The sequence below is a fragment of the Phalangium opilio genome, unplaced genomic scaffold (assembly GCF_054372755.1).
Source record: "Phalangium opilio isolate 3A_F unplaced genomic scaffold, DU_Popi_V2 ptg000032l_1, whole genome shotgun sequence".
Taxonomy (NCBI): Eukaryota; Metazoa; Arthropoda; class Arachnida; order Opiliones; family Phalangiidae; genus Phalangium; species Phalangium opilio.
Genome location: NW_028324159.1, coordinates 8,337,783 through 8,365,748, shown reverse-complemented (window position 1 = coordinate 8,365,748; position 27,966 = coordinate 8,337,783). Strand labels below are relative to the sequence as shown.

At 40.6% G+C, this 27,966-nt stretch overlaps 13 non-coding genes across 13 annotated transcripts; all 13 read right to left on the bottom strand.

Annotated features, from left to right (window-relative positions):
• Positions 1–1,488: 1,488 nt before the first annotated feature.
• On the bottom strand, positions 1,489–1,561 carry TRNAV-CAC (transfer RNA valine (anticodon CAC)). Its single transcript has one exon. It is a non-coding gene; the product is annotated as a tRNA-Val (tRNA).
• Positions 1,562–2,858: 1,297 nt separating this feature from the next.
• TRNAV-CAC (transfer RNA valine (anticodon CAC)) lies at positions 2,859–2,931 on the bottom strand. Its single transcript has one exon. It is a non-coding gene; the product is annotated as a tRNA-Val (tRNA).
• Positions 2,932–4,331: 1,400 nt separating this feature from the next.
• On the bottom strand, positions 4,332–4,404 carry TRNAA-AGC (transfer RNA alanine (anticodon AGC)). The gene has a single exon. It is a non-coding gene; the product is annotated as a tRNA-Ala (tRNA).
• Positions 4,405–5,563: 1,159 nt separating this feature from the next.
• TRNAV-CAC (transfer RNA valine (anticodon CAC)) lies at positions 5,564–5,636 on the bottom strand. The gene has a single exon. It is a non-coding gene; the product is annotated as a tRNA-Val (tRNA).
• A 1,297-nt stretch (positions 5,637–6,933) lies between these two features.
• On the bottom strand, positions 6,934–7,006 carry TRNAV-CAC (transfer RNA valine (anticodon CAC)). The gene has a single exon. It is a non-coding gene; the product is annotated as a tRNA-Val (tRNA).
• A 1,284-nt stretch (positions 7,007–8,290) lies between these two features.
• Positions 8,291–8,371, bottom strand: TRNAI-AAU (transfer RNA isoleucine (anticodon AAU)). Its single transcript has one exon. It is a non-coding gene; the product is annotated as a tRNA-Ile (tRNA).
• An 883-nt stretch (positions 8,372–9,254) lies between these two features.
• TRNAV-CAC (transfer RNA valine (anticodon CAC)) lies at positions 9,255–9,327 on the bottom strand. Its single transcript has one exon. It is a non-coding gene; the product is annotated as a tRNA-Val (tRNA).
• Positions 9,328–10,222: 895 nt separating this feature from the next.
• On the bottom strand, positions 10,223–10,295 carry TRNAV-CAC (transfer RNA valine (anticodon CAC)). The gene has a single exon. It is a non-coding gene; the product is annotated as a tRNA-Val (tRNA).
• Positions 10,296–11,869: 1,574 nt separating this feature from the next.
• Positions 11,870–11,942, bottom strand: TRNAV-CAC (transfer RNA valine (anticodon CAC)). Its single transcript has one exon. It is a non-coding gene; the product is annotated as a tRNA-Val (tRNA).
• A 1,172-nt stretch (positions 11,943–13,114) lies between these two features.
• TRNAV-CAC (transfer RNA valine (anticodon CAC)) lies at positions 13,115–13,187 on the bottom strand. Its single transcript has one exon. It is a non-coding gene; the product is annotated as a tRNA-Val (tRNA).
• Positions 13,188–14,761: 1,574 nt separating this feature from the next.
• TRNAV-CAC (transfer RNA valine (anticodon CAC)) lies at positions 14,762–14,834 on the bottom strand. The gene has a single exon. It is a non-coding gene; the product is annotated as a tRNA-Val (tRNA).
• Positions 14,835–16,006: 1,172 nt separating this feature from the next.
• TRNAV-CAC (transfer RNA valine (anticodon CAC)) lies at positions 16,007–16,079 on the bottom strand. The gene has a single exon. It is a non-coding gene; the product is annotated as a tRNA-Val (tRNA).
• A 1,574-nt stretch (positions 16,080–17,653) lies between these two features.
• Positions 17,654–17,726, bottom strand: TRNAV-CAC (transfer RNA valine (anticodon CAC)). The gene has a single exon. It is a non-coding gene; the product is annotated as a tRNA-Val (tRNA).
• Between the last annotated feature and the right edge of the window lie 10,240 nt (positions 17,727–27,966).

The following is a 27,966-nucleotide window of genomic DNA, read 5'->3' as shown; positions in this document are numbered from 1 at the left end:
CCTGGCACCTTCTGCGTGTTAAGCGGACGTGATAACCACTACACCATATATACTTGGCTATTCTGAGTTTTCGAAGAGATCTACCTTACTATTATGTCAAATCACGATGGTGAAAATATGTATCTAAAAAGGGCTCGAACCTGGGACCTTCCGCGAGTTAGGCGGACGTGATAACCACTACACCATAGATCGTTGGTTATCCTAAGATTTCGAAGAGACATACCTTATTATTATGTCCAATCACGATGGCCAAAACATGTACCTACCAGGGCTCGAACCTGGGACCTTCCGCGAGTTAGCGGGACGTGACAACCACTACACCATATATACTTGGCTATTCTGAGTTTTCGAAGAGATCTACCTTACTATTATGTCAAATCACGATGGTGAAAATATGTATCTAAAAAGGGTTCGAACCTGGGTCCTTCCACGGTGAAGCGGACGTGATAACCACTACACCATAAATTCGTGGTAATATAAAGCTTTCGAAGAGATCCAGCTTAATATTACGTCTAATCACGATGGTCAGAACATGTATCTACCAGGGTTCGAACCTGGGACCTTCCGCGAGTTAGCGGGACGTGATAACCACTACACCATAGATACTTTGTTATTCTGAGTTTTCGAAGAGATCTACCTTATTACTATGTCTAATTACAATGGTCAAAACATGCTCGAACCTGGCACCTTCTGCGTGTTAAGCGGACGTGATAACCACTACACCATATATACTTGGCTATTCTGAGTTTTCGAAGAGATCTACCTTACTATTATGTCAAATCACGATGGTGAAAATATGTATCTAAAAAGGGCTCGAACCTGGGACCTTCCGCGAGTTAGGCGGACGTGATAACCACTACACCATAGATCGTTGGTTATCCTAAGATTTCGAAGAGACATACCTTATTATTATGTCCAATCACGATGGCCAAAACATGTACCTACCAGGGCTCGAACCTGGGACCTTCCGCGAGTTAGCGGGACGTGACAACCACTACACCATATATACTTGGCTATTCTGAGTTTTCGAAGAGATCTACCTTACTATTATGTCAAATCACGATGGTGAAAATATGTATCTAAAAAGGGTTCGAACCTGGGTCCTTCCACGGTGAAGCGGACGTGATAACCACTACACCATAAATTCGTGGTAATATAAAGCTTTCGAAGAGATCCAGCTTAATATTACGTCTAATCACGATGGTCAGAACATGTATCTACCAGGGTTCGAACCTGGGACCTTCCGCGAGTTAGCGGGACGTGATAACCACTACACCATAGATACTTTGTTATTCTGAGTTTTCGAAGAGATCTACTTTATTATTATGTCTAATCACTATTGTCAAAACATGTATCTAACTGGGCTCGAACCTGGGTCCTTCCGCGTGTTAGGCGGACGCGATAGCCACTATACCATAGATACTTGGCTAGTCTGAGTTTTCGAAGAGATCTTCCTTACTATTATGTCAAGTCACGATGGTGAAAATATGTATCTACCAGGGTTCGAACCTGGGTCCTTCCGCGGGTGAAGCGGACGTGATAACCACTACACCATGAATACGTGGTAATATAATGTTTTCGAAGAGATCCAGCTTAATATTATGTCTAATCACGATGGTCAGAACATATATCTACCAGGGCTCAAACCTGGGACCTTCCGCGTGTTAAGCGGACGTGATAACCACTACACCATATATACTTGGCTATTCTGAGTTTTCGAAGAGATCTACCTTTCTATTATGTCAAATCACGATGGTGAAAATATGTATCTAAAAAGGGTTCGAACCTGGGTCCTTCCGTGGGTGAAGCGGACGTGATAACCACTACACCATAAATTCGTGGTAATATAAAGTTTTCGAAGAGATCCAGCTTAATATTACGTCTAATCACGATGGTCAGAACATGTATCTACCAGGGTTCGAACCTGGGACCTTCCGCGAGTTAGCGGGACGTGATAACCACTACACCATAGATACTTTGTTATTCTGAGTTTTCGAAGAGATCTACCTTATTACTATGTCTAATTACAATGGTCAAAACATGCTCGAACCTGGCACCTTCTGCGTGTTAAGCGGACGTGATAACCACTACACAATATATACTTGGCTATTCTGAGTTTTCGAAGAGATCTACCTTACTATTATGTCAAATCACGATGGTGAAAATATGTATCTAAAAAGGGCTCGAACCTGGGACCTTCCGCGAGTTAGGCGGACGTGATAACCACTACACCATAGATCGTTGGTTATCCTAAGATTTCGAAGAGACATACCTTATTATTATGTCCAATCACGATGGCCAAAACATGTACCTACCAGGGCTCGAACCTGGGACCTTCCGCGAGTTAGCGGGACGTGACAACCACTACACCATATATACTTGGCTATTCTGAGTTTTCGAAGAGATCTACCTTACTATTATGTCAAATCACGATGGTGAAAATATGTATCAAAAAGGGTTCGAACCTGGGTCCTTCCACGGGTGAAGCGGACGTGATAACCACTACACCATATATTCGTGGTAATATAAAGCTTTCGAAGAGATCCAGCTTAATATTACGTCTAATCACGATGGTCAGAACATGTATCTACCAGGGTTCGAACCTGGGACCTTCCGCGAGTTAGCGGGACGTGATAACCACTACACCATAGATACTTTGTTATTCTGAGTTTTCGAAGAGATCTACTTTATTATTATGTCTAATCACTATTGTCAAAACATGTATCTAACTGGGCTCGAACCTGGGTCCTTCCGCGTGTTAGGCGGACGCGATAGCCACTATACCATAGATACTTGGCTAGTCTGAGTTTTCGAAGAGATCTTCCTTACTATTATGTCAAGTCACGATGGTGAAAATATGTATCTACCAGGGTTCGAACCTGGGTCCTTCCGCGGGTGAAGCGGACGTGATAACCACTACACCATGAATACGTGGTAATATAATGTTTTCGAAGAGATCCAGCTTAATATTATGTCTAATCACGATGGTCAGAACATATATCTACCAGGGCTCAAACCTGGGACCTTCCGCGTGTTAAGCGGACGTGATAACCACTACACCATATATACTTGGCTATTCTGAGTTTTCGAAGAGATCTACCTTTCTATTATGTCAAATCACGATGGTGAAAATATGTATCTAAAAAGGGTTCGAACCTGGGTCCTTCCGCGGGTGAAGCGGACGTGATAACCACTACACCATAAATTCGTGGTAATATAAAGTTTTCGAAGAGATCCAGCTTAATATTATGTCTAATCACGTTGGTCAGAACATGTATCTACCAGGGTTCGAACCTGGGACCTTCCGCGAGTTAGCGGGACGTGATAACCACTACACCATAGATACTTTGTTATTCTGAGTTTTCGAAGAGATCTACCTTATTACTATGTCTAATTACAATGGTCAAAACATGCTCGAACCTGGCACCTTCTGCGTGTTAAGCGGACGTGATAACCACTACACAATATATACTTGGCTATTCTGAGTTTTCGAAGAGATCTACCTTACTATTATGTCAAATCACGATGGTGAAAATATGTATCTAAAAAGGGCTCAAACCTGGGACCTTCCGCGAGTTAGGCGGACGTGATAACCACTACACCATAGATCGTTGGTTATCCTAAGATTTCGAAGAGACATACCTTATTATTATGTCCAATCACGATGGCCAAAACATGTACCTACCAGGGCTCGAACCTGGGACCTTCCGCGAGTTAGCGGGACGTGACAACCACTACACCATATATACTTGGCTATTCTGAGTTTTCGAAGAGATCTACCTTACTATTATGTCAAATCACAATGGTGAAAATATGTATCTAAAAAGGGCTCGAACCTGGGACCTTCCGCGAGTTAGGCGGACGTGATAACCACTACACCATAGATCGTTGGTTATTCTTAGATTTAGAAGAGACATACCTTATTATTATGTCCAATCACGATGGCCAAAACATGTACCTACCAGGGCTCGAACCTGGGACCTTCCGCGAGTTAGCGGGACGTGACAACCACTACACCATAGATGCTTGGTTATTCTAAGATTTCGAAGAGATCTACATTATTATTATGTCCAATCACGATGGCCAAAACATGTATCTACCATATCTCGAACCTGGGACCTTCCGCGAGTTAGCGGGACGTGATAACCACTACACCATAGATACTTTGTAAATCTGAGTTTTCTATGAGATATACCTTATGATGTCTAATCACGATGGTGAAAACATGTATCTTCCAGGGTTCGAACCTGGGTCCTTCCACGGGTGAAGCGGACGTGATAACCACTACATCAAAAATACGTGGTAATATAATAAATACGATGGTCAGAACATGTATCTTCCAGGGCTCGAACCTGGGACCTTCCGCGTGCTAAGCGGACGTGATAACCACTACACCATATATACTTGGCTATTCTGAGTTTTCGAAGAGATCTACCTTACTATTATGTCAAATCACGATGGTGAAAATATGTATCTAAAAAGGGTTCGAACCTGGGTCCTTCCGTGGGTGAAGCGGACGTGATAACCACTACACCATAAATTCGTGGTAATATAAAGTTTTCGAAGAGATCCAGCTTAATATTACGTCTAATCACGATGGTCAGAACATGTATCTACCAGGGTTCGAACCTGGGACCTTCCGCGAGTTAGCGGGACGTGATAACCACTACACCATAGATACTTTGTTATTCTGAGTTTTCGAAGAGATCTACCTTATTACTATGTCTAATTACAATGGTCAAAACATGCTCGAACCTGGCACCTTCTGCGTGTTAAGCGGACGTGATAACCACTACACCATATATACTTGGCTATTCTGAGTTTTCGAAGAGATCTACCTTACTATTATGTCAAATCACGATGGTGAAAATATGTATCTAAAAAGGGCTCGAACCTGGGACCTTCCGCGAGTTAGGCGGACGTGATAACCACTACACCATAGATCGTTGGTTATCCTAAGATTTCGAAGAGACATACCTTATTATTATGTCCAATCACGATGGCCAAAACATGTACCTACCAGGGCTCGAACCTGGGACCTTCCGCGAGTTAGCGGGACGTGACAACCACTACACCATATATACTTGGCTATTCTGAGTTTTCGAAGAGATCTACCTTACTATTATGTCAAATCACGATGGTGAAAATATGTATCTAAAAAGGGTTCGAACCTGGGTCCTTCCACGGTGAAGCGGACGTGATAACCACTACACCATAAATTCGTGGTAATATAAAGCTTTCGAAGAGATCCAGCTTAATATTACGTCTAATCACGATGGTCAGAACATGTATCTACCAGGGTTCGAACCTGGGACCTTCCGCGAGTTAGCGGGACGTGATAACCACTACACCATAGATACTTTGTTATTCTGAGTTTTCGAAGAGATCTACTTTATTATTATGTCTAATCACTATTGTCAAAACATGTATCTAACTGGGCTCGAACCTGGGTCCTTCCGCGTGTTAGGCGGACGCGATAGCCACTATACCATAGATACTTGGCTAGTCTGAGTTTTCGAAGAGATCTTCCTTACTATTATGTCAAGTCACGATGGTGAAAATATGTATCTACCAGGGTTCGAACCTGGGTCCTTCCGCGGGTGAAGCGGACGTGATAACCACTACACCATGAATACGTGGTAATATAATGTTTTCGAAGAGATCCAGCTTAATATTATGTCTAATCACGATGGTCAGAACATATATCTACCAGGGCTCAAACCTGGGACCTTCCGCGTGTTAAGCGGACGTGATAACCACTACACCATATATACTTGGCTATTCTGAGTTTTCGAAGAGATCTACCTTTCTATTATGTCAAATCACGATGGTGAAAATATGTATCTAAAAAGGGTTCGAACCTGGGTCCTTCCGTGGGTGAAGCGGACGTGATAACCACTACACCATAAATTCGTGGTAATATAAAGTTTTCGAAGAGATCCAGCTTAATATTACGTCTAATCACGATGGTCAGAACATGTATCTACCAGGGTTCGAACCTGGGACCTTCCGCGAGTTAGCGGGACGTGATAACCACTACACCATAGATACTTTGTTATTCTGAGTTTTCGAAGAGATCTACCTTATTACTATGTCTAATTACAATGGTCAAAACATGCTCGAACCTGGCACCTTCTGCGTGTTAAGCGGACGTGATAACCACTACACAATATATACTTGGCTACTCTGAGTTTTCGAAGAGATCTACCTTACTATTATGTCAAATCACGATGGTGAAAATATGTATCTAAAAAGGGCTCGAACCTGGGACCTTCCGCGAGTTAGGCGGACGTGATAACCACTACACCATAGATCGTTGGTTATCCTAAGATTTCGAAGAGACATACCTTATTATTATGTCCAATCACGATGGCCAAAACATGTACCTACCAGGGCTCGAACCTGGGACCTTCCGCGAGTTAGCGGGACGTGACAACCACTACACCATATATACTTGGCTATTCTGAGTTTTCGAAGAGATCTACCTTACTATTATGTCAAATCACGATGGTGAAAATATGTATCAAAAAGGGTTCGAACCTGGGTCCTTCCACGGGTGAAGCGGACGTGATAACCACTACACCATAAATTCGTGGTAATATAAAGCTTTCGAAGAGATCCAGCTTAATATTACGTCTAATCACGATGGTCAGAACATGTATCTACCAGGGTTCGAACCTGGGACCTTCCGCGAGTTAGCGGGACGTGATAACCACTACACCATAGATACTTTGTTATTCTGAGTTTTCGAAGAGATCTACTTTATTATTATGTCTAATCACTATTGTCAAAACATGTATCTAACTGGGCTCGAACCTGGGTCCTTCCGCGTGTTAGGCGGACGCGATAGCCACTATACCATAGATACTTGGCTAGTCTGAGTTTTCGAAGAGATCTTCCTTACTATTATGTCAAGTCACGATGGTGAAAATATGTATCTACCAGGGTTCGAACCTGGGTCCTTCCGCGGGTGAAGCGGACGTGATAACCACTACACCATGAATACGTGGTAATATAATGTTTTCGAAGAGATCCAGCTTAATATTATGTCTAATCACGATGGTCAGAACATATATCTACCAGGGCTCAAACCTGGGACCTTCCGCGTGTTAAGCGGACGTGATAACCACTACACCATATATACTTGGCTATTCTGAGTTTTCGAAGAGATCTACCTTTCTATTATGTCAAATCACGATGGTGAAAATATGTATCTAAAAAGGGTTCGAACCTGGGTCCTTCCGCGGGTGAAGCGGACGTGATAAACACTACACCATAAATTCGTGGTAATATAAAGTTTTCGAAGAGATCCAGCTTAATATTATGTCTAATCACGTTGGTCAGAACATGTATCTACCAGGGTTCGAACCTGGGACCTTCCGCGAGTTAGCGGGACGTGATAACCACTACACCATAGATACTTTGTTATTCTGAGTTTTCGAAGAGATCTACTTTATTATTATGTCTAATCACTATGGTCAAAACATGTATCTAACTGGGCTCGAACCTGGGTCCTTCCGCGTGTTAGGCGGACGCTACAGGCACTATACCATAGATACTTGGCTAGTCTGAGTTTTCGAAGAGATCTACCTTACTATTATGTCTAATTACAATGGTCAAAACATGCTCGAACCTGGCACCTTCTGCGTATTATGCGGACGTGATAACCACTACACCATAATTACTTGTCTATTCCGAGTTTTCGAAGAGATCTACTTTATTATTATGTCTAATCACTATGGTCAAAACATGTATCTAACTGGGCTCGAACCTGGGTCCTTCCGCGTGTTAGGCGGACGCGATAACCACTACACCATAGATACTTTGTTGTTCTGAGTTTTCGAAGAGATCTACCTTCTTATTATGTCTAATCACGATGGTGCAAACATGTATCTACCAGGGCTCGAACCTGGGATCTTCCGCGAGTTAAGCGGACGTGATAACCACTACACCATAGATACTTTGTTATTCTGAGTTTTCGAAGAGATCTACCTTATTACTATGTCTAATTACAATGGTCAAAACATGCTCGAACCTGGCACCTTCTGCGTGTTACGCGGGCGTGATAACAACTACACCATAATTACTTGTCTATTCCGAGTTTTCGAAGAGACCTACTTTATTATTATGTCTAATCACGATGGTCAAAACATGTATCTAACTGGGCTCGAACATGGGTCCTTCCGCGTGTCAGGCGAACTTGATAACCACTACACCATAGACACTTGGCTATTCTGAGTTTTCGAAGAGATCTACCTTGCTGTTATGTCTAATCACGATGGTGAAAATATATATCCACCAGGGCTCCAACCTGGGACCTTCCGCGTATTAGGCGGACGTGATAACCACTACACCATAGATCGTTGGATATCCTAAGATTTCGAAGAGATCTACCTTATAATTATGTCCAATCACGATGGCCAAAACATGTATCTACTAGGGCTCGAACCTGTGACCTTCCGCGAGTTAGCGGGACGTGATAACCACTACACCATAGATACTTTGTGAATCTGAGTTTTCTAAGAGATATACCTTATTATGTCTAATCACGATGGTGAAAACATGTATCTTCCAGGGTTCGAACCTGGGTCCTTCCGCGGGTGAAGCGGACGTGATAACCACTACATCATAAATACGTGGTAATATAAAGTTTTCGAAGAGATCCAGCTTAATATTATGTCTAATCACGATGGTCAGAACATGTATCTTCCAGGGCTCGAACCTGGGACCTTCCGCGTGTTAAGCGGACGTGATAACCACTACACCATATATACTTGGCTATTCTGAGTTTTCGAAGAGATCTACCATACTATTATGTCAAATCACGATGGTGAAAATATGTATCTAAAAAGGGTTCGAACCTGGGTTCTTCCGCGGGTGAAGCGGACGTGATAACCACTACACTATAAATTCGTGGTAATATAAAGTTTTCGAAGAGATCCAGCTTAATATTATGTCTAATCACGATGGTCAGAACATGTATCTACCAGGGTTCGAACCTGGGACCTTCCGCGAGTTAGCGGGACGTGATAACCACTACACCATAGATACTTTGTTATTCTGAGTTTTCGAAGAGATCTACTTTATTATTATGTCTAATCACTATTGTCAAAACATGTATCTAACTGGGCTCGAACCTGGGTCCTTCCTCGTGTTAGGCGGACGCGATAGCCACTATGCCATAGATACATGGCTAGTCTGAGTTTTCGAAGAGATCAACCTTACTATTATGTCAAGTCACGATGGTGAAAATATGTATCTACCAGGGTTCGAACCTGGGTCCTTCCGCGGGTGAAGCGGACGTGATAACCACTACACCATAAATACGTGGTAATATAATGTTTTCGCAGAGATCCAGCTTAATATTATGTCTAATCACGATGGTCAGAACATATATCTACCAGGGCTCAAACCTGGGACCTTCCGCGTGTTAGGCGGACGTGATAACCACTACACCATAGTTACGCTGCCACACAGATTTTTCCGAGAGATCTAGCTTTTTATTATGTCCAATCTCGATGGTGAAAACATGTAATCTACCAGGGCTCAAACCTGGGACCTTCCGCGGGTGAAGCGGACGTGATAACCACTACATCATAAATACGTGGTAATATAAATATTTCGAAGAGATCCAGCTTAATATTATGTCTAATCACGATGGTCAGAACATGTATCTTCCAGGGCTCGAACCTGGGACCTTCCGCGTGTTAAGCGGACGTGATAACCACTACACCATATATACTTGGCTATTCTGAGTTTTCGAAGAGATCTACCTTACTATTATGTCAAATCACGATGGTGAAAATATGTATCTAAAAAGGGTTCGAACCTGGGTCCTTCCGCGGGTGAAGCGGACGTGATAACCACTACACCATAAATTCGTGGTAATATAAAGTTTTCGAAGAGATCCAGCTTAATATTATGTCTAATCACGATGGTCAGAACATGTATCTACCAGGGTTCGAACCTGGGACCTTCCGCGAGTTAGCGGGACGTGATAACCACTACACCATAGATACTTTGTTATTCTGAGTTTTCGAAGAGATCTACTTTATTATTATGTCTAATCACTATTGTCAAAACATGTATCTAACTGGGCTCGAACCTGGGTCCTTCTGCGTGTTAGGCGGACGCGATAGCCACTATACCATAGATACATGGCTAGACTGAGTTTTCGAAGAGATCAACCTTACTATTATGTCAAGTCACGATGGTGAAAATATGTATCTACCAGGGTTCGAACCTGGGTCCTTCCGCGGGTGAAGCGGACGTGATAACCACTACACCATAAATACGTGGTAATATAATGTTTTCGCAGAGATCCAGCTTAATATTATGTCTAATCACGATGGTCAGAACATATATCTACCAGGGCTCAAACCTGGGACCTTCCGCGTGTTAGGCGGACGTGATAACCACTACACCATAGTTACGCTGCCACACAGATTTTTCCGAGAGATCTAGCTTTTTATTATGTCCAATCTCGATGGTGAAAACATGTAATCTACCAGGGCTCAAACCTGGGACCTTCCGCGGGTGAAGCGGACGTGATAACCACTACATCATAAATACGTGGTAATATAAATATTTCGAAGAGATCCAGCTTAATATTATGTCTAATCACGATGGTCAGAACATGTATCTTCCAGGGCTCGAACCTGGGACCTTCCGCGTGTTAAGCGGACGTGATAACCACTACACCATATATACTTGGCTATTCTGAGTTTTCGAAGAGATCTACCTTACTATTATGTCAAATCACGATGGTGAAAATATGTATCTAAAAAGGGTTCGAACCTGGGTCCTTCCGCGGGTGAAGCGGACGTGATAACCACTACATCATAAATACGTGGTAATATAAAGTTTTCGAAGAGATCCAGCTTAATATTATGTCTAATCACGATGGTCAGAACATGTATCTTCCAGGGCTCGAACCTGGGACCTTACGCGTGTTAAGCGGACGTGATAACCACTACACCATATATACTTGGCTATTCTGAGTTTTCGAAGAGATCTACCTTACTATTATGTCAAATCACGATGGTGAAAATATGTATCTAAAAAGGGTTCGAACCTGGGTCCTTCCGCGGGTGAAGCGGACGTGATAACCACTACACCATAAATTCGTGGTAATATAAAGTTTTCGAAGAGATCCAGCTTAATATTATGTCTAATCACGTTGGTCAGAACATGTATCTACCAGGGTTCGAAGCTGGGACCTTCCGCGAGTTAGCGGGACGTGATAACCACTACACCATAGATACTTTGTTATTCTGAGTTTTCGAAGAGATCTACTTTATTATTATGTCTAATCACTATGGTCAAAACATGTATCTAACTGGGCTCGAACCTGGGTCCTTCCGCGTGTTAGGCGGACGCTACAGCCACTATACCACAGATACTTGGCTAGTCTGAGTTTTCGAAGAGATCTACCTTATTATTATGTCTAATTACAATGGTCAGAACATGCTCGAACCTGGCACCTTCTGCGTATTATGCGGACGTGATAACCACTACACCATAATTACTTGTCTATTCCGAGTTTTCGAAGAGTTCTACTTTATTATTATGTCTAATCACTATGGTCAAAACATGTATCTAACTGGGCTCGAATCTGGGTCCTTCCGCGTGTTAGGCGGACGCGATAACCACTACACCATAGATACTTCGTTGTTCTGAGTTTTCGAAGAGATCTACCTTCTTATTATGTCTAATCACGATGGTGAAAACATGTATCTACCAGGGCTCGAACCTGGGTCCTGCCGCGTGTTAGGCGGACGCGATAGCCACTATACCATAGATACATGGCTAGTCTGAGTTTTCGAAGAGATCAAACTTACTATTATGTCAAGTCACGATGGTGAAAATATGTATCTACCAGGGTTCGAACCTGGGTCCTTCCGCGGGTGAAGCGGACGTGATAACCACTACACCATAAATACGTGGTAATATAATGTTTTCGAAGAGATCCAGCTTAATATTATGTCTAATCACGATGGTCAGAACATATATCTACCAGGGCTCAAACCTGGGACCTTCCGCGTGTTAAGCGGACGTGATAACCACTACACCATATATACTTGGCTATTCTGAGTTTTCGAAGAGATCTACCTTTCTATTATGTCAAATCACGATGGTGAAAATATGTATCTAAAAAGGGTTCGAACCTGGGTCCTTCCGCGGGTGAAGCGGACGTGATAACCACTACACCATAAATACGTGGTAATATAATGTTTTCGCAGAGATCCAGCTTAATATTATGTCTAATCACGATGGTCAGAACATATATCTACCAGGGCTCAAACCTGGGACCTTCCGCGTGTTAGGCGGACGTGATAACCACTACACCATAGTTACGCTGCCACACAGATTTTTCCGAGAGATCTAGCTTTTTATTATGTCCAATCTCGATGGTGAAAACATGTAATCTACCAGGGCTCAAACCTGGGACCTTCCGCGGGTGAAGCGGACGTGATAACCACTACATCATAAATACGTGGTAATATAAATATTTCGAAGAGATCCAGCTTAATATTATGTCTAATCACGATGGTCAGAACATGTATCTTCCAGGGCTCGAACCTGGGACCTTCCGCGTGTTAAGCGGACGTGATAACCACTACACCATATATACTTGGCTATTCTGAGTTTTCGAAGAGATCTACCTTACTATTATGTCAAATCACGATGGTGAAAATATGTATCTAAAAAGGGTTCGAACCTGGGTCCTTCCGCGGGTGAAGCGGACGTGATAACCACTACACCATAAATTCGTGGTAATATAAAGTTTTCGAAGAGATCCAGCTTAATATTATGTCTAATCACGATGGTCAGAACATGTATCTACCAGGGTTCGAACCTGGGACCTTCCGCGAGTTAGCGGGACGTGATAACCACTACACCATAGATACTTTGTTATTCTGAGTTTTCGAAGAGATCTACTTTATTATTATGTCTAATCACTATTGTCAAAACATGTATCTAACTGGGCTCGAACCTGGGTCCTTCTGCGTGTTAGGCGGACGCGATAGCCACTATACCATAGATACATGGCTAGACTGAGTTTTCGAAGAGATCAACCTTACTATTATGTCAAGTCACGATGGTGAAAATATGTATCTACCAGGGTTCGAACCTGGGTCCTTCCGCGGGTGAAGCGGACGTGATAACCACTACACCATAAATACGTGGTAATATAATGTTTTCGCAGAGATCCAGCTTAATATTATGTCTAATCACGATGGTCAGAACATATATCTACCAGGGCTCAAACCTGGGACCTTCCGCGTGTTAGGCGGACGTGATAACCACTACACCATAGTTACGCTGCCACACAGATTTTTCCGAGAGATCTAGCTTTTTATTATGTCCAATCTCGATGGTGAAAACATGTAATCTACCAGGGCTCAAACCTGGGACCTTCCGCGGGTGAAGCGGACGTGATAACCACTACATCATAAATACGTGGTAATATAAATATTTCGAAGAGATCCAGCTTAATATTATGTCTAATCACGATGGTCAGAACATGTATCTTCCAGGGCTCGAACCTGGGACCTTCCGCGTGTTAAGCGGACGTGATAACCACTACACCATATATACTTGGCTATTCTGAGTTTTCGAAGAGATCTACCTTACTATTATGTCAAATCACGATGGTGAAAATATGTATCTAAAAAGGGTTCGAACCTGGGTCCTTCCGCGGGTGAAGCGGACGTGATAACCACTACATCATAAATACGTGGTAATATAAAGTTTTCGAAGAGATCCAGCTTAATATTATGTCTAATCACGATGGTCAGAACATGTATCTTCCAGGGCTCGAACCTGGGACCTTACGCGTGTTAAGCGGACGTGATAACCACTACACCATATATACTTGGCTATTCTGAGTTTTCGAAGAGATCTACCTTACTATTATGTCAAATCACGATGGTGAAAATATGTATCTAAAAAGGGTTCGAACCTGGGTCCTTCCGCGGGTGAAGCGGACGTGATAACCACTACACCATAAATTCGTGGTAATATAAAGTTTTCGAAGAGATCCAGCTTAATATTATGTCTAATCACGTTGGTCAGAACATGTATCTACCAGGGTTCGAAGCTGGGACCTTCCGCGAGTTAGCGGGACGTGATAACCACTACACCATAGATACTTTGTTATTCTGAGTTTTCGAAGAGATCTACTTTATTATTATGTCTAATCACTATGGTCAAAACATGTATCTAACTGGGCTCGAACCTGGGTCCTTCCGCGTGTTAGGCGGACGCTACAGCCACTATACCACAGATACTTGGCTAGTCTGAGTTTTCGAAGAGATCTACCTTATTATTATGTCTAATTACAATGGTCAGAACATGCTCGAACCTGGCACCTTCTGCGTATTATGCGGACGTGATAACCACTACACCATAATTACTTGTCTATTCCGAGTTTTCGAAGAGTTCTACTTTATTATTATGTCTAATCACTATGGTCAAAACATGTATCTAACTGGGCTCGAATCTGGGTCCTTCCGCGTGTTAGGCGGACGCGATAACCACTACACCATAGATACTTCGTTGTTCTGAGTTTTCGAAGAGATCTACCTTCTTATTATGTCTAATCACGATGGTGAAAACATGTATCTACCAGGGCTCGAACCTGGGTCCTGCCGCGTGTTAGGCGGACGCGATAGCCACTATACCATAGATACATGGCTAGTCTGAGTTTTCGAAGAGATCAAACTTACTATTATGTCAAGTCACGATGGTGAAAATATGTATCTACCAGGGTTCGAACCTGGGTCCTTCCGCGGGTGAAGCGGACGTGATAACCACTACACCATAAATACGTGGTAATATAATGTTTTCGAAGAGATCCAGCTTAATATTATGTCTAATCACGATGGTCAGAACATATATCTACCAGGGCTCAAACCTGGGACCTTCCGCGTGTTAAGCGGACGTGATAACCACTACACCATATATACTTGGCTATTCTGAGTTTTCGAAGAGATCTACCTTTCTATTATGTCAAATCACGATGGTGAAAATATGTATCTAAAAAGGGTTCGAACCTGGGTCCTTCCGCGGGTGAAGCGGACGTGATAACCACTACACCATAAATACGTGGTAATATAATGTTTTCGCAGAGATCCAGCTTAATATTATGTCTAATCACGATGGTCAGAACATATATCTACCAGGGCTCAAACCTGGGACCTTCCGCGTGTTAGGCGGACGTGATAACCACTACACCATAGTTACGCTGCCACACAGATTTTTCCGAGAGATCTAGCTTTTTATTATGTCCAATCTCGATGGTGAAAACATGTAATCTACCAGGGCTCAAACCTGGGACCTTCCGCGGGTGAAGCGGACGTGATAACCACTACATCATAAATACGTGGTAATATAAATATTTCGAAGAGATCCAGCTTAATATTATGTCTAATCACGATGGTCAGAACATGTATCTTCCAGGGCTCGAACCTGGGACCTTCCGCGTGTTAAGCGGACGTGATAACCACTACACCATATATACTTGGCTATTCTGAGTTTTCGAAGAGATCTACCTTACTATTATGTCAAATCACGATGGTGAAAATATGTATCTAAAAAGGGTTCGAACCTGGGTCCTTCCGCGGGTGAAGCGGACGTGATAACCACTACACCATAAATTCGTGGTAATATAAAGTTTTCGAAGAGATCCAGCTTAATATTATGTCTAATCACGATGGTCAGAACATGTATCTACCAGGGTTCGAACCTGGGACCTTCCGCGAGTTAGCGGGACGTGATAACCACTACACCATAGATACTTTGTTATTCTGAGTTTTCGAAGAGATCTACTTTATTATTATGTCTAATCACTATTGTCAAAACATGTATCTAACTGGGCTCGAACCTGGGTCCTTCTGCGTGTTAGGCGGACGCGATAGCCACTATACCATAGATACATGGCTAGACTGAGTTTTCGAAGAGATCAACCTTACTATTATGTCAAGTCACGATGGTGAAAATATGTATCTACCAGGGTTCGAACCTGGGTCCTTCCGCGGGTGAAGCGGACGTGATAACCACTACACCATAAATACGTGGTAATATAATGTTTTCGCAGAGATCCAGCTTAATATTATGTCTAATCACGATGGTCAGAACATATATCTACCAGGGCTCAAACCTGGGACCTTCCGCGTGTTAGGCGGACGTGATAACCACTACACCATAGTTACGCTGCCACACAGATTTTTCCGAGAGATCTAGCTTTTTATTATGTCCAATCTCGATGGTGAAAACATGTAATCTACCAGGGCTCAAACCTGGGACCTTCCGCGGGTGAAGCGGACGTGATAACCACTACATCATAAATACGTGGTAATATAAATATTTCGAAGAGATCCAGCTTAATATTATGTCTAATCACGATGGTCAGAACATGTATCTTCCAGGGCTCGAACCTGGGACCTTCCGCGTGTTAAGCGGACGTGATAACCACTACACCATATATACTTGGCTATTCTGAGTTTTCGAAGAGATCTACCTTACTATTATGTCAAATCACGATGGTGAAAATATGTATCTAAAAAGGGTTCGAACCTGGGTCCTTCCGCGGGTGAAGCGGACGTGATAACCACTACATCATAAATACGTGGTAATATAAAGTTTTCGAAGAGATCCAGCTTAATATTATGTCTAATCACGATGGTCAGAACATGTATCTTCCAGGGCTCGAACCTGGGACCTTACGCGTGTTAAGCGGACGTGATAACCACTACACCATATATACTTGGCTATTCTGAGTTTTCGAAGAGATCTACCTTACTATTATGTCAAATCACGATGGTGAAAATATGTATCTAAAAAGGGTTCGAACCTGGGTCCTTCCGCGGGTGAAGCGGACGTGATAACCACTACACCATAAATTCGTGGTAATATAAAGTTTTCGAAGAGATCCAGCTTATTATTATGTCTTATCACGTTGGTCAGAACATGTATCTACCAGGGTTCGAAGCTGGGACCTTCCGCGAGTTAGCGGGACGTGATAACCACTACACCATAGATACTTTGTTATTCTGAGTTTTCGAAGAGATCTACTTTATTATTATGTCTAATCACTATGGTCAAAACATGTATCTAACTGGGCTCGAACCTGGGTCCTTCCGCGTGTTAGGCGGACGCTACAGCCACTATACCACAGATACTTGGCTAGTCTGAGTTTTCGAAGAGATCTACCTTATTATTATGTCTAATTACAATGGTCAGAACATGCTCGAACCTGGCACCTTCTGCGTATTATGCGGACGTGATAACCACTACACCATAATTACTTGTCTATTCCGAGTTTTCGAAGAGTTCTACTTTATTATTATGTCTAATCACTATGGTCAAAACATGTATCTAACTGGGCTCGAATCTGGGTCCTTCCGCGTGTTAGGCGGACGCGATAACCACTACACCATAGATACTTCGTTGTTCTGAGTTTTCGAAGAGATCTACCTTCTTATTATGTCTAATCACGATGGTGAAAACATGTATCTACCAGGGCTCGAACCTGGGTCCTGCCGCGTGTTAGGCGGACGCGATAGCCACTATACCATAGATACATGGCTAGTCTGAGTTTTCGAAGAGATCAAACTTACTATTATGTCAAGTCACGATGGTGAAAATATGTATATACCAGGGTTCGAACCTGGGTCCTTCCGCGGGTGAAGCGGACGTGATAACCACTACACCATAAATACGTGGTAATATAATGTTTTCGAAGAGATCCAGCTTAATATTATGTCTAATCACGATGGTCAGAACATATATCTACCAGGGCTCAAACCTGGGACCTTCCGCGTGTTAGGCGGACGTGATAACCACTACACCATAGCTACGTTGCCACACAGATTTTTCCGAGAGATCTAGCTTTTTATTATGTCCAATCTCGATGGTGAAAACATGTAATCTACCAGGGCTCAAACCTGAGGACTTCCGCGATTTAGACGTGACAACCACTACACCTTAGATACTTGGTTATTCTCAGTTTTCGAAGAGATCTACCTTATTATTATGTCTAATTACTATGGTCAAAACATGCTCGAACCTGGCACCTTCTGCGTATTATGCGGACGTGATAACCACTACACCATAATTACTTGTCTTTTCCGAGTTTTGGAAGAGATCTACTTTATTATTATGTCTAATCACTATGGTCAAAACATGTATCTAACTGGGCTCGAACCTGGGTCCTTCCGCGTGTTAGGCGGACGCGATAACCACTACACCATATATACTTGGCTGTTCTGAGTTTTCGAAGAGATCTGCCTTACTATTATGTCTAATCACGATGATGAAAACATGTATCTACCAGGGCTCGAACCTGGGTCCTTCTTCGGGTGACGCGGACGTGATAACCACTCCACCATAGATACGTTGTCATACAGAGTTTTTCAAGAGATCTAGCTTATTATTATGTCCAATCACGTGGTCAAAACATGTATCTTTAAGGGCTCGAATTTAGGACCTTCCGCGCGTTACGCGGGAGTGATAACCACTACACCATAAATACGTTGTCAAACAGATTTTTCCAATAGATATAGCTTATTATTATGTGTAATTACGATGGTCGAAACATGTATCTACCATGGCTCGAACCTGTGACCTTCCGCGAGTTAAGCGGACGTGATAACCACTACACCATAGATCGTTGGTTATTCTAAGTTTTCGAAGAGATCTACCTTATTATTATGTCTAATTACGAGAGTCAAAACATGCTCGAACCTGGGACCTTCCGCGTATTATGCGAACGTGATAACCACTACACCATAAATACTTGTCTATTCCTAGTTTTCGAAGAGATCTACCTTATTATTATGTCCAATCACGATGGCCAAAACATCTATCTACCAGGGTTCGAACCTGGGTCCTACCGCGGGTGAAGCGTACGTGATAACCACTACACCACAGATACGTGGTAATGTAAAGTTTTCGAAGAGATCCAGCTAAATAATATGTCTAATCACGATGGTCAGGACATGCATCTACCAGGGCTCGAACCTGGGACCTTCCGCGTGGAAGCCGGACGTGATAACCACTATGTCATAGATACTTGGCTATTATGAGTTTTCGAAGAGATCTACCTTACTATTATGTCTAATCACGATGATGAAAACATGCTCGAACCTGGGACCTTCCGCGTGTTAGGCGGACATGATAACCACTACACCATAAATACTTGTCTATTCCGAGTTTTCGAAGAGAACTACTTTATTATTATGTCTAATCACGATGGTCAAAACACGTATCTAACTGGGCTCAAACCTGGGATCTTCCGCGTGTTAGTTACGTTGCCACACAGATTTTTCCAAGAGATCTTGCTTATTACTATGTCCAATCACGATGGTCAAAACATGTAAATACCAGGGCTCGATCCTGGGACCTTCCGCGAGATAGACGTGAGAGAGTAAGGATGTCCCTATAACACCAAAAATTTTACCTCCCTTCTTTCCCCCCTTTTAGGGGAGGGGGTAAAATTTTTGGTGTTATAGGGACATCCCTGGGGTTGGGGGGAGGAGATGGGGGGGAATTGATGACGTCACATGGTGTGGTGTTGGCGGGAAATTTGAATTTATTTTTAGTGTATTGGTATGACGTCACGGCTAATTTTTGATGACATCACTTGGATGATTCCTGTAGGGATAGGCTTTTGCTACGCTTATGCTATTGCAGATCCTGAAAAGGATAGGCTTATGGTGGGTTATTCTAGGCTTATTATAATTATGAATCAGAATTTTAGTCAAAAACCGTTAATGAACACAATCAATTCCAATTAATTCGCGAATGTACGCGTCGTTATTTAAGGAAATGTAGAATAAATTATATAATTGTAGTTTACGCGTCAAGTTTTTGTCACGAACTAAGTTACAAAAATCTTCGAAAATGCTCGAAGGAACTATACACGCTGCTAGGAAATTTTTTACACGGTCGTAATCAATGTGAGACATAGTACCGAGACTTGCATAATATTTTTGATATATATCATTCATGCGTTTTACAATAGCTTCGTACATGCATTTAATAACTTCGGCTTGATCATTCAAAAGCTTGAAGTGAAATCTCATAAAGGAGGGTGAAATTTTTGGTGTTATAGGGACATCCCTGGGGTTGGGGGGGAGGAGATGGGGGATTTGATGACGTCACGTGATGGTGTTGGCGGGAAATTTTAATTTATTTTTAGTGTATTGGTATGACGTCACGGCTAATTTTTGATGACGTCACGTGGCTGGTACCTGTAGGGATAGGCTTATGCTAGGCTTATGCTAATGTAGATCCTGAAAGATAGGCTTATGCTAATGTAGATCCTGAAAGATAGGCTTATGCTAATGTAGATCCTGAAAGATAGGCTTATGCTAATGTAGATCCTGAAAGATAGGCTTATGCTAGGTTATTCTAGGCTTATTATTATTATGAATCAGATTTTCTAGTCAGAAAACATTTAAGGAACACAATCAATTCCAATTAATTCGCGAATGTACGCGTCGTTATTTAAGCAAATGTAGAATAAATTATATAATTGTAGCTTACGCGTCAAGTTTTTGTCACGAACTAAGTTACAAAAATCTTCGAAAATGCTCGAAGGAACTATACACGCTGCTAGGAAATTTTTTACACGGTCGTAATCATTGTGAGACATAGTACCGCGACTTACATAATATTTTTGATATATGATTGGGGGGACATGGTGGGAGGAAATGATGACGTCACGTGATGGTGTTGGCGGGGGGTGAGTGGGGGGAATTGATGACGTCACGTGATGTTGTTGGCGGGAAATTAGAATTGTTGAGCCACCTGGTGGTGGTTTTCTTGATGACGTCACGGCTAATTTTTGATGACGTCACGTGGCTGGTACCTGTAGAGATAGGCTTATGCTATGTTAGATCCTGGTTGGTTTATGCTATATTACGTCTTGAAAAGGATAGGCTTACGCTAGGTTTATTCTTTTGTAATTGCTGAAAAGAAAGGGTATTGGTATTTTAGACTTATTCTATGGTAGATCCTGGTAGGCTTATGCTGTATTATCTTCTTTGGTAAATGCTGCAAAAATATACTCTTATGCTAGGTTATTCTATGGTAGATCCTAGGCGTTTTAAATAGCTTCGTACATGCATTTTATAACTGAACATTCAAAAGGTTGTAGTGAAATTTCATAAAACTAAATTTATCGTTCAGTTTCCATGCCTCGGTCTTTGTTAGAGTGAAGACGCTACCCTAGTTGAATACTTTCTCCCCTCCATAACGGTTACTTTTATTTTCAAGTTTAAGTAACGATAATTACCCCAGTCGCTGAATAGATCTCCGTCCACTCCTCCATAAATTCCTTCAATAGTCTTCCGAGACGGTAACAATGGTTCTATCCTTTTCTGTCAAAAGTAGGCTTGGCTCGTAACCAATCACCCCGAAAACAGCATAACATTCATCCCCATAGTCTAACGAGTGCATTTGCGCGGTTTTGTTGAGAGTTCGGGTTGATATTTAGCCTGAGGGTATATTGACTGATGCTTATCTTTTTTATTGCCCTTTCTTGGCTACATACCATGTGGTTTAGGACCTTAAAAGGGGGCGTGGCTAAAGCGTAACGAATGGAATTTATCCCCGTCGGCTTTTTATTTATAGGTAGAATAACCTGGTGGTGGTTTTCTTGATGGCGTCAGCACTAATTTTTGATGACGTCACGTGGCTGATACCTGTAGGGGTAGGCTTATGCTAGGCTTATGGTATGGTAGATCCTAAAAAGATAGGCTTATGCTAGGCTTATTCTATGGTAGATCGTGAAAGATATGCTTATGCTTGGCTTATTCTATGGTAGATCATTAAAGATATGCTTATGCTAGGTTATTCTATGGTAGATCCTAGTAGGTTTATACTATATTTGAGCTTGAAACATGGACTTTTGCTAGGTTTATTCTTGGTAAATGCTGAAAAATATAGTCTTATGCTAGTTTATTCTATGGTAGATCCTGGTAGGTTTATACTATACTAGTTCTTGAACCATAGGCTTATGCTAAGTTATTCTATGATAGATCCTGAAACACTGGCTTATGTTAGGTTATTCTAGTTGTATAGGCGGAAGAATCAGAGTTTGTATTAGGTTAAGAACATTTAATGAGCACGAAAATCTGATTTTTCATAGAAATATTACTACCGTTTTTTCATACGAACACTATAAAATACACATGAATATTGATTAAAATACTGACACTTATATAATACTACCTTAAAAAACACCAATTTTACCATATACAAGTGGCTTATTAGAGACTAATACCGATTTTCTATACGAATAATAATACTAAACTACATGGGATTTATATAAAATACATGCAAAGGTTATAGCTGACTACTACTAAAACACCCATGAATATTGAATAAAATACTGGCATTTATATAATACTACCTTAAAAAACACCAATTTTACCATGCACAAGTGACTTATTTGAAACTAATACTGAACTTAATACAAACAATACTAAATTACACGTGATTTATGGAAACTACATGCAAAAGTTATAGCTGACTACTACTAAAATACACATGAATATTGAATAAAATACTGGCATTTATATAATACTACCTTAAAAAACACCAGTTTTACCATGCACAAGTGGCTTATTAGAAACTAATACTGAATTTCATACGAATAATACTAAATTACACGTGATTTATATAAAATACATGCAAAAGTTATAGCTGATTACTACTAAAATACACATGAATATTGAATAAAATACTGGCAATTATATAATACTACCTTAAAAAACACCAATTTTACCATGCACAAGTGCCTTATTATATACTAATGCTGAACTTAATACAAATAATACTAAATTACACGTGAATTATATAAAATACATGCAAAGGTTATAGCTGACTACTACTACAAAAATACACATAAATATTGATTAAAATACTGGCATTTATATAACCTAAAATAACACCAATTTTACCCTGCACAAGGGGCTTATTAGATACTGAATTTCATACGAATAATAATTCTAAACTACAAGGGATTTATATAAAATACATGCAAAAGTTACAGTTGAATGCTGGCTAAAATACACATGAACTACCTAAAAACACCAACTTTACCATGCACAAGTGGCTTATTATAAACTAATACTGAATTTAATACGAATAATACTAAAGTACACATGAATATCGACTAAAATACAAACATTGTTATCATACAAAGTGAAACATACCCTTTTTTATGAAGTAAAAGTTGATTTGTATTAACTATGATGCTTCCACAATTCTATTTCATCTCGAAAGTCACTGTCGTACCTGATTTAAATCTCTGGTGAATCATCTGTCCATTTGTAACACGGGCACAAGTCCTTAATCCGGTATTTAAACTCACCGCACAGTGTACAAAAGTTTCGCTCGTCAAGAAGATGTCTTCGTTCTTTATGGGTCGACATACGGATAAGGTTTTTAGATTGAACTAAAACACAACGTCTGAAGTGCGCACAGTCACGTGATGTGCAGAAATAATTTAATTGGCCGCAGTCAGGCACGTCTTTTAAAGTCCCAGCACAATGAGGGCAGTGTAGATGACCCGTACGTGGCATGTGGGGCATACCCTTTTTTTGAGGTTTTCATGAACATTTTCGGCCAAACCGAAAGAGATGTGGTCAGATGAATGAAATATACCGGAATATTACTTATTATGCTAAAAAACTTACCGATCTTAACATTTCCGAGTAAAGTATACACAAATATGTCTAGACTGTCTCATATGTTTTTCTATTTAGCACACATTTTAAGGGACATTTTTACCAAAACAAGAATTACATATTACGTAAGGTGCATCGGAGGAAACACGTGATTTCTTACTAGCCTTGTCACCAACCTTTCTCTCCAGAGTTCGGAAGTGAAATGACTCTCTATAGTTTACAAAATCCCCTTTTGGCCACCCAGGTGTGTGTTATATGACATTAAGGGGGGAGGAGGGGAGTCCAACATGGTTCATAACAAAAGAATTTATCCCAATCTGTTTTTTACTTATAGGTAAACACGTTCAGACGTGTCGTAATGGCTTTTGGGGGCGTTGTCGAACCAGTTGTATTGTTATCAACGGAATTTATTTTATCCTTTCTTTAATTGGACCACCCACCAGGTTTTATGACATTACAAGGAGGGCGAGGGTAAACCTTTATCCCCATCTGTTTTTTATTTATAAGTAAACACGTTCAGACGTATCTTAAGGGCTTTGGGGTGGTGGTCATACCACTTGTATTGCTATGAATGGAATTTGTATTTAGAGTGATTATTGCTTTGTTAATTGGTGGCCCATCCTACCACCAAACATTTAATTGATTCCAGGTGGTTGCCCCGAGGGCATTATCCGGAAAAGTCTCAACAAGTTATGTTTTTGTAGCGTTAGAAGAGAAACAACATATCATTAGACCCAAGCATTAACCTAATACGTACTATATTTATCAAAATTATCAACCTCGTAATGAAAAATCTGTGGAAAACGTAAAACGGTATTGAAAGAAGCATCATTCACAACGCATTTCGTGTTAGAAGTAAAAAACAATCGAAACGTTTTTGATCATTTGGGTTACAATTGACCGACACGAAAACGGTAATTTAAAATTCCTAAAACCCCATGGGAATACATGGGAAAATGAATAGACCACCGAAACGAAATCAGTCTTTTAGCATATATTCTACCGACACGAAACAGGTCATTTGAAAAACATTTCAAATTGTTAGAAACGTTGCGTTAAATTTTAGCTAAATTTATCAAAATTACCCTATGTTTCACCAAAAAAACTTTTAATTTAGCACCGATTGAGAATTTGGGATACATTTCTTAACGGTATATACTCCATCCAAGGGGGTGGGAGGGGGAATGAGATCAACAAAGATCTTAAGGGCATAATAAAATGACTGAAAAAATAACTCGCTCTGACACGCTGAAGGGTCCGTTACGATTAGGTGCGGGAGTTTGCTACGTTCTCCCCATCCCCATTGTTGTTGTGAGTTGTTATGGAGTCAAGTACACAAAGGTTGACAAGAATACGCCAGATCTTGGAGTACAACCCCCTAAAAAAATACTTATTCTACTATTTATTTCATTGATCTTGGGAATACTGGAATTCCTTATTCTCTGGTTTCAGAGTTTGGACGAGATTGTTTGTAGAATGACGTCATCTTACAAACATGTTGAAACGCGCCTGTTAAGAATAACTTAATTCTTTGGTTAAGAAATACTCTTTGTAATCTCTTTTGTATTTTTAAAAAATAAATGTGTCACCTTTTTAATACTGTTTTCTTTTAATTCATGTATTAAGTAATGGGGGAGGGGGTAAAAGAGAAGAGTAGGAACTATTGGTTATAAATGAATCGAATATTTCTATCATCATATTCATTCATCATCATGAACTCGGAGCTGCAGAGATATCATTCTTTTTTACTCCTGGCCACAAGATGGAAACTATAAAACAGCTTTAAGCAGAACGAGGTTTTATTCATTACATACCGATGATCTAGTACAGTGCTTCGAATGCAACGGCATTTTATTAGCCTGGAAAACCACCGATAATCCTTTCGAAGAACATTTGAAACATTTCCCTAAGCGCAACTTTATCAGAGGTAGGCACACAAAAAACATACCTTTTAGCATAGATGAAACAGAGACGTACACCAAGTCAATAAATAACAAAATCAAGACCGAGGAAAAAACACCTGAAAAACCCCAAGAAAACAAGTAGTAGAGAAGTGTTGCTTCTGGCTCACTGGCGTCAGACAGTGCCAGATGGCACCAGTAAATATGGCGTCAATGAATCAAACATGGCGTCCACCGCATTTTTCTTCTTATGGCGCCTACCGAATTGGGGAAAATGGCGTCAGTGTGCCAGATCTGGCACATGATCTGGCACCAGGAAATATGGCGTCAATGAATCAGACATGGCGTCAGTCAGTGCCAGCATCGTGTCAGATGGCACCAGTAAATATGGCGTCAATGAATCAGACATGACGTCCACCACATTATTTTTTTTCGGACAATCCTCCTATGGTGCCAGTGAATCAAACACGACGTCACACTTTTCCCCGACGGGGAAAAACCCGACACCCCCTGACACCATGTTGACTTTGTGAATGTCGTGAAAATTTGTAGGAGAAATACCATGGCGTGGCTGGGGAAATAAGTGAAGAAGTTTATCTCGTTTAATAATAAACATTTTTAAATTCTGTGTTCTGTAGGCAGATGCTTACGTTAAATATTTTGTGTTTCTAATTTTTTGGTTAGCCTATCTTAAATCTTATAACACCCATTAAATATTAATTTTATTAATTTTTATTATTAAAAACATAAAATTTCTCTTATCATAATATATTATTATTTGAACTGATAAGGGAAATAAACTCTATGTCCAAAACTTTGTCTCACATTGCCAACAGTAAAGAGAACTTTCGATCTGATAAAAGAACCAATAATGATTTTGAAATGATAAAAGCATATGCCTCGATTTATCCATTCTTTCACATTCATGTCGAGGAAATGAACAAATATTTGATCTTCCAAAAGTATGGATTAACAGTAAATAGAAAGGCTGGCAATTGTATCTCCGAAACACAAACAAAATGAAATTCAAGCCATACTAAACATTGATAAAAGGGTAAAACTCATTTCAAAATCATTGGTAAGTTTCCTCCGAGCGTGAGCAAGCAAAGGTTAAATTGATAAGTGCAGAAGTGAACTTATTTCAGAAATATGGCGGGTAGACTTTCGAACTACCGACGCTTTAGTCCATGCGTTTAATTCACTTCTAAAGTCAACATGATTAGAGCAAACTTTCCTATTAGTGTTCAAACCTTCCCATTTATTGTTCATACTTTCCCACTTATTGTTCCCATCCTGATATGAACACCAGATACTAGTGTTGCCGTCTTTAAAACAATGATTAGATACTAATAAGCCTACTTTCTATTGATTAAAGACATTTATTCCAATAGCACCATATCATAAATATCTTTATCAGGTTTATACAATGAACAAATATCGGATATCTTAATAAAGCGGAATAAAATTAAATCAAATACCCTCTATTCTATTAGGTAAATCTATGGATAAAAATATTTGTAAGATAAAGCAAGATACAGACCTTAGATTCTATCCCTAAGCACTTAGTCAAAAGTGTATCGAAATGGGAAAATGTGTGATTGAAAGTGTGAACCCACCAAACTACGATTAAAAGTGGTTAAAAATAATTGAAAAGATAACCAAGATACTATTTAAAGCGATGGAGAATGATACAAAAGATGACGAGAATACTACTGAAGGCTACACTATTTCCGTTCAAAGTTTCACTCTTTCTGTTTAAAGTTTCACTCTTTCTGTTTAAAGTTTCACTCTTTCCGTGCAAAGTTTCACTCTTTCCGTGCAAAGTTTCACTCTTTCCGTTCAAAGTATCACCCTTTCCGCTCAAAGTTTCACTCTTTCCGTTCAAAGTATCACCCTTTCCGCTCAAAGTTTCACTCTTTCTGTTCAAAGTTTCACTCTTTCTGTTCAAAGTTTCCCTATTTATGTTCAAAGTTTCACTCTTTCTGTTCAAAGTTTCACTATTTCTGTTCAGAGTTTCACTATTTCTGTTCAGAGTTTCACTATTTCCGTTCAGAGTTTCACTATTTCTGTTCAAAGTTTTACTATTTCTGTTCAGAGTTTCACTATTTCTGTTCAAAGTTTCAATATTTCTGTTCAGAGTTTCACTATTTCTGTTCAGTGTTTCACTATTTCTGTTCAGTGTTTCACTATTTCTGTTCGGTGTTTCACTATTTCTGTTCGGTGTTTCACTATTTCTGTTCGGTGTTTCACTATTTTTGTTCGGTGTTTCACTATTTCTGTTCGGTGTTTCACTATTTCTGTTCGGTGTTTCACTATTTCTGTTCGGTGTTTCACTATTTCTGTTCAAAGTTTCACTCCTTCTG